This window comes from Neofelis nebulosa, chromosome 10, assembly GCF_028018385.1.
Source record: "Neofelis nebulosa isolate mNeoNeb1 chromosome 10, mNeoNeb1.pri, whole genome shotgun sequence".
Taxonomy (NCBI): Eukaryota; Metazoa; Chordata; class Mammalia; order Carnivora; family Felidae; genus Neofelis; species Neofelis nebulosa.
In genome coordinates this window covers 80,608,322-80,627,159 of record NC_080791.1, presented here as the reverse complement: position 1 = coordinate 80,627,159, position 18,838 = coordinate 80,608,322, and positions in this window count along the sequence as shown.

Here is an 18,838-nt window from a genome sequence, read left to right as displayed (position 1 = left end):
TAAAATTTTTCATGTCAACCAAATAATCATTCAAGAATATTGAATAAAATTAATTGATAGGCATTGATTTTTTTACTAAATGCTAGGCACTGTGCTTAGTGATTCACATTTATGATCTCACTTACTAGAGAATGTCCATGGAGGAATATGTTACTATCCCCAATTTATTTGTGAGTGAATTGAAATGAATATTATATGATTTTTCCAAATTCATAAAGACAACAAACGAAGAAGATATATGCACCTCTGTGTAAGTCTATTGGTATATAGCCTTGTTGCTTCTTCTATAATAGCATACTTTGAAAGCAACGTTCATTGAAGACATCCCAATATGGCACTTCAGAGTTATTCATTGCTAAACAAAAAGTGATTTTGTATTTCTTTGTTTTATAGTCCCATAAAAAGCAGATGAAATCACATGATACTAAGCAGGATAATCTTCCATTGATGTCTATTTTTAAAATTTTTAAACTATTCCATCTTCTAAATTAGTAATTCTACTGATCTTTAACCGTAATATTTCATGTTAATAACTTATTGTTATTATTATTTATTATTATTGTTTAGTTTGGCAAAAGATTTTTTAAATTTTTATTTGAAGATAGTTGACACACAACATTACATTAATTTCAGGTGTATGACATAGTAATTCAATATCTGTATATGTTATGCTGGCCTCACCACAAGTGTAGCTACCATCTGTCACCATACATTGTTATTACATTGACTATATTCCTTATGCTATGCCTTTTATTCCCATTGCATGACTGTAAGTCTCCATTTTCCACTCCTTTCACTCATTTCGGCTATCCTCCCAACTCCCTTCCTCTGGCAACCATATAGATCTGATTCTGTTTTGTGTTTGTTTATGTATTCATTTGTTTATTGTATTCTACATATTAGTGAAATCATATGACATTTGTGTTTCTCTGAATGAATTATTTCAGTTAGCATTATACCCTCCAGATCCATCCACGTTGTTGCAAATGTCAAGATTTCATCCCTTTTTATGAAATATTATTTTATCCATTCATCTACTGATGGATGTTTAGACTTCTTCCATATCTTGGCTTTTTCTTTTTTATTTATTTATTTATTTATTTATTTATTTATTTATTTATTTATTTATTTTAATATATGAAATTTACTGTCAAATTGGTTTCCATACAACATCCAGTGCTCATCCCAAAAGGTGCCCTCCTCAATACCCATCACCCACCCTCCCCTCCCTCCCACCCCCCATCAACCCTCAGTTTGTTCTCAGTTTTTAACAGTCTCTTATGCTTTGGCTCTCTCCCACTCTAACCTCTTTTTTTTTTTTTCCTTCCCCTCCCCTATGGGTTTCTGTTATGTTTCTCAGGATCCACATAAGAGTGAAACCATATGGTATCTGTCTTTCTCTGTATGGCTTATTTCACTTAGCATCACACTCTCCAGTTCCATCCACGTTGCTACAAAATGCCATATTTCATTTTCTCTCATTGCCACGTAGTATTCCATTGTGTATATGAACCACAATTTCTTTATCCATTCATCAGTTGATGGACATTTAGGCTCTTTCCATAATTTGGCTATTGTTGAGAGTGCTGCTATAAATATTGGGGTACAAGTGCCCCTATGCATCAGTACTCCTGTATCCCTTGGGTAAATTCCTAGCAGTGCTATTGCTGGGTCATAGGGTAGGTCTATTTTTAATTTTCTGAGGAATCTCCACACTGCTTTCCAGAGCGGCTGCACCAATTTGCATTCCCACCAACAGTGCAAGAGGGTTCCCGTTTCTCCACATCCTCTCCAGCATCTATAGTCTCCTGATTTCTTCATTTTGGCCACTCTGACTGGCGTGAGGTGATATCTGAGTGTGGTTTTGACTTGTATTTCCCTGATAAGGAGCGACGTTGAACATCTTTTCATGTGCCTGTTTGCCATCCGGATGTCTTCTTTAGAGAAGTGTCTATTCATGTTTTCTGCCCATTTCTTCACTGGGTTATTTGTTTTTCGGGTGTGGAGTTTGGTGAGCTCTTTATAGATTTTGGATACTAGCCCTTTGTCCGATATGTCATTTGCAAATATCTTTTCCCATTCCGTTGGTTGCCTTTTAGTTTTGTTGGTTGTTTCCTTTGCTGTGCAGAAGCTTTTTATCTTCATAAGGTCCCAGTAATTCACTTTTGCTTGTAATTCCCTTGCCTTTGGGGATGTGCCGAGTAAGAGATTGCTACGGCTGAGGTCAGAGAGGTCTTTTCCTGCTTTCTCCTCTAGGGTTTTGATGGTTTCCTGTCTCACATTCAGGTCCTTTATCCATTTTGAGTTTATTTTTGTGAATGGTGTGAGAAAGCGGTCTAGTTTCAACCTTCTGCATGTTGCTGTCCAGTTCTCCCAGCACCATTTGTTAAAGAGACTGTCTTTTTTCCATTGGATGTTCTTTCCTGCTTTGTCAAAGATGAGTTGGCCATACGTTTGTGGGACTAGTTCTGGGGTTTCTATTCGATTCCATTGGTCTATGTGTCTGTTTTTATGCCAATACCATGCTGTCTTGATGATGACAGCTTTGTAGTAGAGGCTAAAGTCTGGGATTGTGGTGCCTCCTGCTTTGGTCTTCTTCAAAATTACTTTGGCTATTCGGGGCCTTTTGTGGTTCCATATGAATTTTAGGATTGCTTGTTCTAGTTTTGAGAAGAATGCTGGTGCAATTTTGATTGGGATTGCATGGAATGTGTAGATAGCTTTGGGTAGTATTGACATTTTGACAATATTTATTCTTCCAATCCATGAGCAGGGAATGTCTTTCCATTTCTTTATATCTTCTTCAATTACCTTCAAAAGCTTTCTATAGTTTTCAGCATACAGATCTTTTACATCTTTGGTTAGATTTATTCCTAGGTATTTTATGCTTCGTGGTGCAGTTGTGAATGGGATCAGTTTCTTTATTTGTCTTTCTGTTGCTTCATTGTTAGTGTATAAGAATGCAACTGATTTCTGTACATTGATTTTGTATTCTGCAACTTTGCTGAATTCATGTATCAGTTCTAGCAGACTTTTGGTGGAATCTATCGGATTTTCCATGTATAATATCATGTCATCTGCAAAAAGCGAAAGCTTGACTTCATCTTTGCCAATTTTGATGCCTTTGAATTCCTTTTGTTGTCTGATTGCTGATGCTAGAACTTCCAGCACTATGTTAAACAACAGCAGTGAGAGTGGGCATCCCTGTCGTGTTCCTGATCTCAGGGAAAAAGCTCCCAGTTTTTCCCCGTTGAGGATGATGTTAGCTGTGGGCTTTTCATAAGTGGCTTTTATGATCTTTAAGTATGTTCCTTCTATCCCGACTTTCTCAAGGGTTTTTATTAAGAAAGGGTGCTGGATTTTGTCAAAGGCCTTTTCTGCATCGATTGACAGGATCATATGGTTCTTCTCTTTTTTTTTTTTATTAATGTGATGTATCACATTGATTGATTTGCGAATGTTGAACAGCCCTGCATCCCAGGAATGAATCCCACTTGATCATGGTGAATAATTCTTTTTATATGCTGTTGAGTTCGATTTGCTAGTATCTTATTGAGAATTTTTGCATCCATATTCATCAGGGATATTGGCCTGTAGTTCTCTTTTTTTACTGGGTCTCTGTCTGGTTTAGGAATCAAAGTAATACTGGCTTCGTAGAATAAGTCTGGAAGTTTTCCTTCCCTTTCTATTTCTTGGAATAGCTTGAGAAGGATAGGTATTATCTCTGCTTTAAACGTCTGGTAGAACTCCCCTGGGAAGCCATCTGGTCCTGGACTCTTATTTGTTGGGAGATTTTTGATAACCGATTCAATTTCTTCGCTGGTTATGGGTCTGTTCAAGCTTTCTATTTCCTCCTGATTGAGTTTTGGAAGAGTGTGGGTGTTTAGGAATTTGTCCATTTCTTCCAGGTCGTCCAATTTGTTGGCATATAATTTTTCATAGTATTCCCTGATAATTGTTTGTATCTCTGAGGGATTGGTTGTAATAATTCCATTTTCATTCATGATTTTATCTATTTGGGTCATCTCCCTTTTCTTTTTGAGAAGCCTGGCTAGAGGTTTGTCAATTTTGTTTATTTTTTCAAAAAACCAACTCTTGGTTTCGTTGATCTGCTCTACAGTTTTTTTAGATTCTATATTGTTTATTTCTGCTCTGATCTTTATGATTTCTCTTCTTCTGCTGGGTTTAGGCTGCCTTTGCTGCTCTGCTTCTATTTCCTTTAGGTGTGCTGTTAGATTTTATATTTGGGATTTTTCTTGTTTCTTGAGATAGGCCTGGATTGCAATGTATTTTCCTCTCAGGACTGCCTTCGCTGCGTCCCAAAGCGTTTGGATTGTTGTATTTTCATTTTCGTTTGTTTCCATATATTTTTTAATTTCTTCTCTAATTGCCTGGTTGACCCACTCATTCATTAGTAGGGTGTTCTTTAACCTCCATGCTTTTGGAGGTTTTCCAGACTTTTTCCTGTGGTTGATTTCAAGCTTCATAGCATTGTGGTCTGAAAGTATGCATGGTATAATTTCAATTCTTGTAAACTTATGAAGGGCTGTTTTGTGACCCAGTATATGATCTATCTTGGAGAATGTTCCATGTGCACTCGAGAAGAAAGTATATTCTGTTGCTTTGGGATGCAGAGTTCTAAATATATCTGTCAAGTCCATCTGATCCAATGTATCATTCAGGGCCCTTGTTTCTTTATTGATGTGTCTAGATGATCTATCCATTTCTGTAAGTGGGGTGTTAAAGTCCCCTGCAATGACCACATTCTTATCAATAAGGTTGCTTTTGTTTATGAGTAATTGTTTTATATATCTGGGGGCTCCGGTATTTGGCGCATAGACATTTATAATTGTTAGCTCTTCCTGATGGATAGACCCTGTAATTATTATATAATGCCCTTCTTCATCTCTTGTTACAGCCTTTAATTTAAAGTCTAGTTTGTCTGATATAAGTATGGCTACTCCAGCTTTCTTTTGGCTTCCAGTAGCATGATAAATAGTTCTCCATCCCCTCACTCTCAATCTAAAGGTGTCCTCAGATCTAAAATGAGTCTCTTGTAGACAGCAAATAGATGGGTCTTGTTTTTTTATCCATTCTGATACCCTATGTCTTTTGGTTGGTGCATTTAATCCATTTACATTCAGTGTTATTATAGAAAGATACGGTTTAGAGTTTAGAGTTAATGGTTTAGAGTCATTGTGATGTCTGTATGTTTTATGCTTATAGTGATGTCTCTGGTACTGTGTCTCACAGGATCCCCCTTAGGATCTCTTGTAGGGCTGGTTTAGTGGTGACAAATTCCTTCAGTTTTTGTTTGTTTGGGAAGACCTTTATCTCTCCTTCTATTCTAAATGACAGACTTGCTGGATAAAGGATTCTCGGCTGCATATATTTTCTGTTTAGCACACTGAAGATATCGTGCCAATCCTTTCTGGCCTGCCAAGTTTCAAAAGAGATCAGTCACGAGTCTTATAGGTCTCCCTTTATATGTGAGGGCACGTTTATCCCTTGCTGCTTTCAGAATTTTCTCTTTATCCTTATATTTTGCCAGTTTGACTATGATATGTCGTGCAGAAGATCGATTCAAGTTACGTCTGAAGAGAGTTCTCTGTGCCTCTTGGATTTCAATGCCTTTTTCCTTCCCCAGTTCAGGGAAGTTCTCAGCTATAATTTCTTCAAGTACCCCTTCAGCACCTTTCCCTCTCTCTTCCTCCTCTGGGATACTAATTATGCGTATATTATTTCTTTTTAGTGTATCACTTAGTTCTCTAATTTTCCCCTCATACTCCTGGATTTTTTTATCTCTCTTTCTCTCAGCTTCCTCTTTTTCCATAACTTTATCTTCTAGTTCACCTATTCTCTCCTCTGCCTCTTCAATCCGAGCCGTCGTCGTTTCCATTTTGTTTTGCATTTCGTTTAAAGCGCTTTTCAGCTCCTCGTGACTGTTCCTTAGTCCCTTGATCTCTGTGGCAAGAGATTCTCTGCTGTCCTCTATGCTGTTTTCAAGCCCAGCGATTAATTTTATGACTATTATTCTAAATTCACTATCTGTTATATTATTAATCCTTTTTGATCAGTTCATTAGCTGTTGTTATTTCCTGGAGATTCTTCTGAGGGGAATTCTTCCGTTTGGTCATTTTGGATAGTCCCTGGAGTGGTGAGGACCTGCAGGGCACTTCCCCTGTGCTGTGGTGTATAACTGGAGTTGGTGGGTGGGGCCGCAGTCTGCCCTGATATCTGCCCCCAGCCCACCGCTGGGGCCACAGTCAGACTGGTGTGTGCCTTTTCTTCCCCTCTCCTAGGGGCAGGATTCACTGTGGGGTGGCATGGCCTGTCTGGGCTACTTGCACACTGCCATGCTTGTGGTGCTGGGGATATGGCGTATTAGCTGGGGTGGGTAGGCAAGGTGCACGGGGGCAGGAGGGGCAGGCTTAGCTCGCTTCTCCTTAGGTGATCCACTTCAGGAGGGGCCCTGTGGCAGCAGGAGGGAGTCAGATCTGCTGCCGGAGTTTTGGCTCTGCAGAAGCACAGAGTTGGGTGTTTGCGCGAGTGAGCAAGTTACCTGGCAGGAACTGGTTCTCTTTGGGATTTTGGCTGGGGGGTGGTGGAGGGAGATGGCACTGGCGAGCGCCTTTGTTCCCTGCCAAGCTGAGCTCTGCCGTCTGGGGGCTCAGCAGCTCTCCCTCCCTTTGTCCTCCAGCCTTCCCGCTTTCTGAGCAGAGCTGTTAACTTATGACCTCCCAGATGCTAAGTCACGCTTGCTGTCGGAACACAGTCCGTCCGGCCCGTCCGCTTTTGCCAGCCAGACTCAGGGACTCTGCTTGGCCAGCGAGCCGCCCCTCCGCCCTGGCTCCCTCCCGCCAGTCCGTGGAGCGCGCACCGCCTCGCCGCCCTTCCTACCCTCTTCCGTGGGCCTCTCGTCTGCGCTTGGCTCCGGAGACTCCGTTCTGCTAATCCTCTGGCGGTTTTCTGGGTTCTTTAGGCAGGTGTAGGTGGAATCTAAGTGATCAGCAGGACGCGCGGTGAGCCCAGCGACCTCCTACACCGCCATCTTCCCTCCGACCCCCCCATATCTTGGCTTTTTAAAATAATGTTGCAATTAACATAGAGCTGCATATATCTTTTCAAATTAGTGTTTTAATTTTTTAAGGAGGGGTGAACACCCAGTAGTTTAATTATTGTATTATATGGTATTTCTATTTTAAATTTTTTTAAGAAAACTCCATACTGTTTTCCTCCTTGGAAGTACCAATTTACATTCCCACCAACAGTACATGAGGGTTCCCTTTTTCTACACATCCTCACCAACACTTGTTATTTATTGCTTATTATTTCATCATTACCACTGTAATTATTTTTTAAATTGTGTAAAAACACCAAATATGAGACCTACTGTCAGGAGATCTACTCCTAAAATGTTTTTATGTATACATAAAGTATTGTTAACAATAGGCAAGAAGTTACACAGCAGATCTCTAGAACTTAGTCATCTTATATAACTGAAACTTTATGCCCACTGAACAATAACTCCCCAGTTCTCTCTTTCCCCAGCCCCTGGAAACCATTATTCTACTCTCTATTTCTATATGTTGACCTATTTTACCTCATTCATTTGGGATCATGCAGTATTTGCCCTTCTGCTTTCACAAATAGCCACAGCAGTCTTGAGAAAGAACAAAGCTGGAGACCTCACATTTCTTGATTTCAGAACATATTACAAAGCTACAATAAGTAAAACAGTATGGTACTGGCATAAAAACAGATATATAGGCCAATGGAACAAAATAGAGAGCTCAGAAATAAACCCATGCATATGTAGTCAACTTATCTTTGACTATATAGGAGCCAAGAATACACAAAAGGAAAAGGGTAGTCACTTCAACAAATGATGCTGGGAAAAACAAAAACTACATGCCAAAGAATGAAGTTGGGTCTTTATCTTGCATCATACACAAAAATCAACTCAAAATGGATCAAAAACTTAAACATGAGACCTGAAACTGTAAAACTCCTAGAAGAAAATATAGGAGAGAAGATTCTCGATACTGGTTTGGGCCATGAGTTTTGGTTATGACACCAAAAGTACAAGCAACAGAAGCAAAAATAGACAAGTGTAATAATTTTCTAACCTCATTGAGGCTATTTGGCTCTGTATTCGTTACGCCATTGATAACAAAATTCTCCCTCTTGTTTTATTTCTTGTCACGCCTGCCTTGTTTTCCCTTCCCTTACTATTTAGGCTTGACTAAAATAGCTTAAGTAGTTACTTGTTTTTACTCTACATTTTCTAAATTCTCCATAATTTTGTGTACATTTGACAAATCCAAGTTCTGTTATCTTCTTTCTCTTTGCTTATATATGGGCAAAAGAGAACTCCTAGGGGGAAAAGAGCACACTGTGCAACATGTAAGAATTATAAATACATGGTAACCATCACAAGTTAGTATATGCCTTCATTGTAATTACCATCTTATTACATACTGTTACTTTTCTCCTGACAATCTATTTTATCAGCAACTGCTTTACACCTTCTCTTATCTCCTCATACTGCCTATGTTTACTCCCTTCCAACCTTCACATTATCCTCCACATTTTCAGTAGACAAATCCATTTTCTAGTTCTAAAGCATTTAGCCATCAACCAGAATCCTCCACTTTTTTAAAATGCAGAACTCTCAACTTTTACTGTAAACCTGCATACATCACTGCAACTGAGCCCTTACTCTTTTTTTTCCCCTTACTTTGTAATATGGGAGTTGGGAGACTTCCTTCCACACCAGTCCCTCCTCCACCTGCACTCTGAATGTCATATTCTTTCATCATCTCAGGCTCTAACAATGTGTATTGTTCATTCTCTTTCCTCTGTATTGTCAACCTCTTCCTCTCCGTTGTGGAAATCCATATGGATTTGAACATTAGGGGATAAGCATCCTTGCACTGCACATGTGAAATATAAATGGGCCAAAACCAAGCAGCCTTTCCAACTCATTTCAATTTCCAATTATGATCCTCTCTCCCCTCCTTCACAGCCAGTTAGCCCACATATATTCAATGCTTCTGTGTTTTTATCTCTTCTTGTTCATCAATCCAATCTGGCTACTTCACCTTCACTCCATGCCAACAACTCTCCCTAATGTTACCATTGGCCTATTTGTCTCTGAATGCATTGAGTTATTTTAATTACCATTTTGCTTAAACTTTTGGTGGCACTAAACACTATTAACAACTTTATCAATCTTGAAAAAAAATTAATTATAAAGACACCATATTTTTTTTCACTTTCCTCCTGCTTCTCTGGCTTTTTCTGTTGGCTGCTGCAAAAGACTTTCAGAGATACCCTTTCCCTTGATTCCTATAATAAAGCCTGACAAAACAAAATACTCAAATTTCATAACCCTTTTTGCAGCTTGGTGTTGCCAAATTATGCCCAGCTATTAAGTTCTGGCAAATGTAGTATAATCAGACGTATCCCAGTAAGGTTGTATTTGGCATTGCCCTTTATTCCCTTCCCTTCCATTCCATGTTTTGGAGATGACAGCAATTATCCTATCACAGGCTAAATACCATATGCTAAGGATTTGAAGACAGGAAAATAGAGGGTGTCTGGATTTTTTATGACATTTTTAAATAAATGCTCTAGCCGTGGATTATATATTGCTGTATTCTTTACTAAGCAAGACAAATAAATTCTTGTGTGTTTAAGGTTGATTGTTCAGTTTTCCTTTGTTCACACTCTTCATACTCATTCTCATTGTTCTAAGCTAATACACTGGTTAGAATGTCGTACAGGATTAAGTCTTTTCCTAGGCCTCCAGTGTCATTTCTGACAACTCTTCCTGCATAAATGGGAGCTGTACCACATTGGTCTCTTTAGAGTTTCTTGCATATGTCATACTCTTGCCTGCCTTTGCACATACTTTCCTTCTGCCCCAAATTCTTTCCAATTACCATACTCTGCATCTTTTTTAAAAAGTGTATTTATTTATTTTGAGAGAGAGAGAGACTATGAAAGAATCTCAAGCACTAACAGTGCAGAGCCAGATACAGGACTTGATACCACGAACTGTGAGATCATGACCTGAACAGAAGTTAAGAGTCAGATGCTTGACCAACTGAGCCACCCAGGCACCTCCTTGAATCTTTTTAATGTTACTCATCTTATATTTCAGTTCAAATTTTGACTCTCTTGGAAAGCTTTTCTGACTCTTTAGTTTCCCTGTCACGTGCACTCATTGTTTATTGTTTCACTGTGTTGTATAATTTCACGTCTATGATTGACTGGTGTCCATCTGACTCACTAGACTGTAAGCTCTCTGAAACTATGACCTGTGCTTCTCTTTCTTCATCTTTGTTTCCCCAGAACAGAAACCTGTGTCTGGCATGTAGGAAGTATTCAATAAATAATTGCTGACAGAATTTAAATAGAGTAATATTTGACTCCCCTTGGAGATGTGACTCTCCCTTTTATAGTTTCCTATTCTCCAGATTATTGACCTTCTCTATATATCAATATTTTAAATTTTGTAATTTTTACTTTTTCTATCTTTATGGAAGTGTAGCTGACAAATAAAAACTGCATGTATTTAAAATGTATGGTAGTGTATCTTGGCATACATATAATGTGAATGATTACTGTAGTCTAGCTAATTAACATACCTATCACCTCATGTAGTTACAATTCCTTTCTTGTGGTGTGATCAACTCTCTTAACCAATTTCACATATATCACAGTATTATTAACCATAGTCACCATGATGTACATTAGATCTCTAAACTTATTCATCCTTCAGAACTGAACTGTTGTACGCTTTGGAAAACATCTCCCCATTTCCCCCCACCTCTCAGCCTCTGGAAACTATTGATATCCTCTCTGCTTTTATGAATTCGACTTTTTTAGTTCCACATATAAGTGAGATCATGCAGTATTTGCCTTTCTGGACCTGGCTTGTTTTGCTTAGTGTAATGTTCCCCAGGTTCAACTTTGTTGGTGCAAGTGGCAGGATTTTCTTCTTTTTTAAGGCTGTATCAATTTTTAAAGCATCAGATTATAAATGCTATCACAAATTGGGTGCCCAGGGAAGTGGATTCTGAGATGCAATTTAGCATGCAGGACTTTTTATTAGGGAGTGCACTTGAGATCATTACTTTCATAAGTGAGTGGAAGGAAACAGGCATGGGCAGATGAAGAGGTCAGAAGGAATTGTGGCAGCGTTGGCCTAAATCCTAGACATGTTGGGAGCTAGACTAGCACATCAAAGTAAGTCTTCAGTTGGGCTGAGACTGGCTTGCTTTTACCTTCTAACACCTATCAATCATTGGATATAAGCTGGCTATTCAGAGCAGTCAAATCAGATTACTGTGAAATCTGAAGCAGCTTAAATTTGGGTGCCTTCAGATAGCATCTTTTGACTTGATTAATTTACTCCTGAGTATTCTCTCATGCTGCATGGACCTCCACTAGATTTTGGGTGCTTTATTAAGTATTCTTTCCTTTTAGTATTGGCCTTGGATAGGACAAATGAGGAAATGTATATTTGTTTCATTATATATATTGAAATTGAACAAAATCTATGGCTTTTATCTGCTTCCTAGAAGTAGACTCTGAAGTGGTACATTCAGGAAGATTAAGGGGAGAGCTTCTAGAACAATACCTGTGAAAGAAGAAAGGAAGTGGGATGTGGCGCAGGGGAAATTTAGTTGTGCAGCAGATGCCACAAAGTTTCCAGCCAATCCCAGAGGTAATATGAAGTTGGGATGGCCCATCAGAATTGTAGTAAGTTAAAGAAAATGATGGTGCCGTTGCATCTCCTCTGGAGCACTCATTCATGGATGAGAGCTGCCTCCATAGATGGCACAAATTCCTGGGAGGCAGCTCTTTTGAATCATGTCTAAGCTCCCATTCTCACCACACACTAATAGACATGGCAGCCGATACTTTGTGTTAAATGTACATTTTATTAGCTTCTCTTTTAAACTTAAAATAATAAAACCCATCCATAGAGTCTATGTATTATCTAGCCATATTGCCTTATTTCTGGTCTTTAAATGTGTCAAACTGGACCTAGCCATAAGGCCTTTAAACCTACTACTGTTCTGCCTAAAAAATTTTGGAAAATATAGTATTATCCAGAGAGAAATAATTTGAATCATATTCCAAACCCACCGTTTTGGTATGCTAAAGTGGAGTGCCAAGCTGAATCAAAATAGCAAGGGCCTCTTGGTTCTGAAACATCATTATCTGGTTTTGGTAATGAAGCTTCCTCAAAAATGTTATTAGAATATATCTCTCATATTAAAATACAATTATTTAAAAATTTTAGGTATTATTTAAGTTTTAAATAAAAAATATTCTGTTTAACTCACTGGAATATATTGTTAAACTTCGAATAAACAAATTCTACCATTTGGCCTCTTTATGTCAGATCCACTTACGAGATTTTTTTTTCTTTATTGATGAATTTTCCTTATACTCTTGAATTATTTCACAGTCCCAAACAAAATTGGTCAAGTTTATTTTGTTATTACTCTGTACAAATATTTTTTTTCTGCCAAAAGGCAATATTCTAATAGCTCTAACAGAGTGAGTAGTCTGTATTTGCATTCTGACTCAAGCTGCTTGTGGTAGACAGAGACTTTGTGTACTTTCTGTGATTCCCTCAACTACCCCTTCTTGTCCTTGCTCTTGTTCTTGTTCTTTCACTTTGTCTGTGTTCCACCCATTCTGTGTTGCTCCTCCACTTTCAAATTTGAATAAAGCATGACATCATAGGGTATGGGACCTGACATACTGAGCGCCCACTGAAGGAAGCTTTAGATGGAGACATGAAGTGCAAAGACGTTCATTCCCTATAGAGTGAACTTAACCAGTGAGGAAGAGGAGATAGGAGGGAGCCAGGTAGATACATTTTTGGTTTGGAATGGTTTCTTTCTGTTGTCCGTATGGGAAATTTCCAAGGGCCAAGTGAATGCACCTGCAGAGCCACCTGCTGTTTCTTATCTTAGAGTATCAAGCAGCAGAAGCCACCAAAGTCATGCATCCCATCATTTTTTCTCACCTCACATTTTTTTTTTCTACGTCCTCATTCCTTCATGGTAACTTCCAAATAAGCGTCAGCACTCCAGTCCTTGCTTTGAGCTTCGCTCTTTACTGGCTTTGAGTTCTGATATGAAACACTGTTGTGGTCTTCTTCTTGATATAAATTAGATGTATATTTGTTGCTGTATAGATCTCTGATTAATTTTTGCAAAGTCAAATTTTTCGCAAAAAAAGAAAAAAAATGAGGAAGATGATGCTGCCTTTGTATCTCCACGCTGAGCACTCATTCATCGGATGAGGGCTGCCTCCTGGGATTTTACTGCAAAAAAATTTCTGCCGATTTTTCAAATTTATATAAAGTGAGTCAGTGATAATTTTAATAAGTTAATGCACATTTTAGATTTGCTTTAAATGTTTATTTAAGTGAAAGAAGATATAGTATAAATAATCAACTTGCAAGTTAGTATAAATGATACATATCTTCAATACTTCTGTTTTTGGAGATCATTTAAAAAAAATTTTCCCACTCTAGCATCTCACCTCAGACCCCATGAGAAAAAACAGAAGAGATGTAAAATTATAGTGAATAGTCAAAGTTTGAATTATGACTTCCACTTGTTTCTTGTGTCTCTTACATAATCTGTTTACACTCCACTCCATGCTCAGTATTAATTCTTTACACATATTTTTTTATGTTCACATACTTTTGCCATGATAATTTAACAGAAAACATATACATATTGGTCCAACTTTTGCTTTGCTTCATCAATATAGAAATCATGTTTTCTTATGGAAATCATTCCAAATCATCTCCTGTTTTAAAATTCATTGCATGATATGGATATAACATGATCTATTGAGTCATTTCAGTATTTATTTTATTGATTGATGTTGTATTTTTATTGAATAAATTTTATATCTTACATTGTATAAGTTTAAGACGTGCAGTGTTACCTCGGTACATTTATATGTTGCTGATGTAACGATATTTACCACATTTCATAATTATAGTGTGATATTATCTATATTCATTGTGCTGTACATTATATCTCTGTGGCTTATTTACCACTCACTCCACATTTTTGCCCTTAAACACCATCACTCTTATTCCACAGTTTTGCCTCTAAAATCCTCTGATAACCACCATTTCATTCTGTTTTTACAGGTCTCACTTTTTTCAATTCCACATATAAAGTTATTTCAATACTGGTGCATTGACACTTTTATTTTTATGATATAGATTTCCAGAGTTAAATTATTAGGTCAAAGGAGAGGCATCTTTAAACCAACATATGCTTATGTTATTAAAATGCTAACATATTTCAGTATTTTGCCATGTTTATTCAAGATATTTTTAAGAGACAAAGTAATACGTTTACAGTTGAAGTCCTCTTTATACTTCTTTATTTTTTATTTATTTTTTAATTTTTTTTAATGTTTATTTTTGAGAGAGAGAGAGACAGAGCGTGAGCGTAGGAGGGGTAGAGAGAGAGGGAGACACAGAACCTGAAGCAGGCTCCGGGCTCTGAGCTGTCAGCACAGAGCCCGACGTGGGGCTTGAACTCATGAGCTGTGAGATCATGACCTGAGCCGAAATCAGCCGCCCAACCGACTGAGCCACCCAGGCGCCCCTATACTTCTTTTTTTAAATTTTTTAATGTTTATTCATTTTTGAGAGATGGAGAGAGACAGAGCATGAGTGGGGGAGGGTCAGAGAGAGAGGGAGACACAGAATCCGAAGCCGACTCCAGGTTCTGAGCTGTCAGCATAGAGCCTGATATGGGGCTCAAACCCACAGACTGAGAGATCATGACCTGAGTTGAAGTCAAGACACTCAACTGAGTGAGATACCCAGGCATCCTTTGTCTTCTTTAGACTTCTTCAGAGTCCTTTACTAGAAGCAACCACTACCTTAAAAGTAGAGTATATCTTTCCCATCCATGTTTTATGCCTTTGCTCCATATATGTTTATTCACAGGTAAGCATTGTTCTGTAATTGTTCACATGTGCACAAGTGTTATCATATTACACATATATTTCTGCACCTTGCAGTTTTTATCAATATCTTCTTAGAGTGTCTATACACCAATAAATATCTCTTTGATCTAAATCAGTAATTTTAACACCTTTTTTTTGCCTTTTGAATTTCTATTGTTTTGAAGCTCCTATAAGAGGCCACACATAATGAATTACATCTACATTCAGAACATAAAAGACACTTAGGCAAACAGCCATCTGTTCTTTTCTTGTTGTTCTTATGCAAGTAATTTAGTGTGCTCATTTGTGTGAAATTCAGACAGAAAATACAGATTTCCAGAAAAAATGAAACTATTATATATTCTCAAAAAGTAGAGATGATGCTCATAAAGTCATGTAGCTACAACGGGCTTGAGAATTTCTCTCCTCTTTTATGCAAGCTTTGAAATTGGATTGAATATGGCCTCCTTATTAGCATAGCATCATGGTTTTATTTGGAAACAGAAGTCTATTCACTCCTATAATCAGTTCTTAATGCCAAACTTCCTACCCCGTTTTTTCCTTTCCTCTTTTGCTGTGTATATATTAATTTTTCTCCACAAATGGAATGCCCCTGTTGGCTTTTCAACAAAATTAATTCATCCCTGCCCAAAGCAGCAAAGTCAGGTTCTGAGTGAGCCTGGGCTCAGGAATCAATCTCATCTTTTGCTATCCAGATATCTGGTTTGGGGCAAGATACTTTATTTCCCTGTGTCTGTCTAGTCATGTGTAAAAAAGAATGTAAAAATGATACCTTCTTCAAGGTGTATGATAAGAATATTTTTTAGCTATGGTCACTCTTAAACAACTCGGGCAAGTGGAATAAGCTTGAACCGAATCTTGTTTTGTAATCCAGGTTCACATTTACCATTTACTCTTCCTGTGACACTGGGTAAGTCATAATTTCTACAATTGCAGTCCTTTAGTTTATACACAGAGGAATTAATATGCACTTAATATGTTGTAAATAACATGTAAAATAGAATGATAGCTTGTTAGACACTCAATGAATGCAAAGTTTTGCCTTGTTCTTTCTGAAGAGAGGGGTGTAGTAAGTTACAGAGATTTCAACTCTGCTGAAGGAAAGTGATATGACCATGAGGTGGCCCTAGTACTCCGTGGGCTTTATTTGGGTAATTTTATCCTAGTATATTTCCAAGAGAATGAAAACATGATGTCCACATAAAAATGTATACATGTGCATAGCAGCCTTACTCGTAATAGACAAAAGTTGGAAACTGTTCATATATTCATCAGCTGAAAAATGGGTAAATACTAGGTGCTGTATCCATATAATGAAATATCATTTGGCTACCCCAACATGGATAAAATCTGATATATACTGCATTATGGATGAATCTTGAAACATTATGCTAAGTGAAAGAAGCTAGTTACAAATGGACATATATTGTGTGATTCCATTTATAAGAAATGTCCAGAATGGGCAAAACATAGAGAGAAAGTAGTGGTTGCCTTGGGCTGGGAGATATAGAGGAAATTGGAAATTGAAAGCTGAAGGTATGGTGTTTCTTTTTGATATAATAATAAAAACTTTCTACAATTATTTGTGGTCATCATTGCACAACTCAGTGAATATAGTGCAAAAAAACCTTGAATTTTATACTGTACATCTGTGAATGTATGCCATGTCAATTACATTTTAATAAAGCCATTGAAAACATATTAGAAAAATCAATAAAATCAAATATTGATTATTCAAACAACAAAAAGAAAACTGACAAATCACTATTTAGAAGCTAGGCTAAGAAAAAATGAGAAAATACTCAAGTTACTAAAATCAGTCATGAAAAAGGACACATTACTGACCTTACAGACATCTAATGAAGTAAAAGGGACAACTCAAAGTAGTAGTATTGCTGAAAAGTTATTTATTTCCAGTGTGCAAACTTTACCACAAATGTTACTCAAAGAGTTAGCCCTATTGTTATTACACTCTCTTTTAATTTATTTTTTATTTTTAAAATTTTTTTTAACGTTTATTTATTTTTGGGACAGAGAGGGACAGAGCATGAACGGGGGAGGGGCAGAGAGAGAGGGAGACACAGAATCAGAAGCAGGCTCCAGTCTCTGAGCCATCAGCCCAGAGCCTGATGCGGGGCTCGAACTCACGGACCGTAAGATCGTGACCTGAGCCGAAGTTGGATGCTTAACCGACTGAGCCACCCAGGCGCCCCACTCTCTTTTAATTTAGTAATTTAGTTTGATATCAGCAAATGTATCTGGAAAAGAACATTGAAGTGTGCTTGAGTTCCACTAGAGAGATCTTACTCTAAGTAAAAACAGTAATCACAGCCTTCATAGTATTGTTGAGATAATTCACATGCAAAACTGTATTCTTCAGTTTCTGTGAGCCACCGCATCAATGGATAGGAAGATATATAATGGGAATTATAGGTAGGTATAAAAGAGACATCGAAATTTTTAAATTTAAATTCCAGAACTTTATGCATAAAAGCAAATATTCCAATGATATTTGGCAAATTTTCCATTCAGCTGAGTAAAAGAAATAGGACACAGATCAGACTGAAGTTTGAAGAGATGCCAGAATTTGAAAGGAAAAACAAACAGGAAATGTTGCCACAGTCAGTGAAATGGGAAAAATTAAACAAATTGCATTGTTTATAATAATTCAAAGAAATGGGGATTTAAAGAAATTATGTGAAATGATCACATTAGATCAAGGCAAGTGAAGCATATTAGAAAAATAAAATTTTGGAGGCATTTTAAATAGTGAACATTTTTACAGTGGCAAGAACAGAACTTAATAGTGATTTAAACAGACCAGGTGAATTTAGTGGAAAGCTGAATCACAAAAGTCACTGGGGCGCCTGGGTGTCTCCGTCGGTTACATCTCTGCCTCTTGATTTTGGCTCAGGTCATGGTCACACAGTTTGTGGTTTCGAGCCCCGCATCCTGTTCTGCACTGACAGTGCAGAGCCTTCTTGGGATTCTGTTTCTCTCCTTCTCTCTCTCTCATTGACCTTCCCCGACTCACAAAGGTGCCCTTTCACTCTCTCTGAAAATAAATAAATAAACTTAAAACACACACACACACACACACACACACACACACACACACACATACACACACACACACACACAACTCAGAAAGTCATACATGTATATATGCATGTTATATTTTGTCATACATTCTTCTTTGTTTGCATCAAGGAACATTTTTACATGCTTCTCTGCCCATCTCACTGGTTATTCCTAGGATCCCTATATCCTAACATCCTTCCACTTGGTTCCTCTGCTACCACCTTGGGTCCCTTGCTGTTTCTCAACCATGCCAAGTACCCTCCAATTTCAGAATCTTTGCACAGGACATCTTCTTTGCCCAGAGTACTCTCCCACCTGGTACTTGCATGTCTAGCCTCTCAGTCTAAGTAGATTTATTTTAAAATGTCACCTCTTTGGAGAGTCCTTTCTTAAAAAGGTCATATAAAATATCTCCTACTCTGGGCACACCCCCTATACTTTTTTTCTCCTTTGTGTTTTTGTTTGTTTTCTTTTTATAAGTCATCACGACCTGACATCATATAATTTATTTCTTTTTTATATTTATTTACTGATGCCTCCCACCTCTGGAATTAAATGATTCTGTATTTTCACCACTCTATGTTTGACATTAGGAGAGTGTCTGGAACATAATTGGTGTTTATTATAGGTTGACCTGCTCCCCTCCCAAAAAAAAACATATGTTGGATTCCTGACCACCGCCCCCCCACTACCACTTCTTACCACAAAATGCAACCTTCTTTGG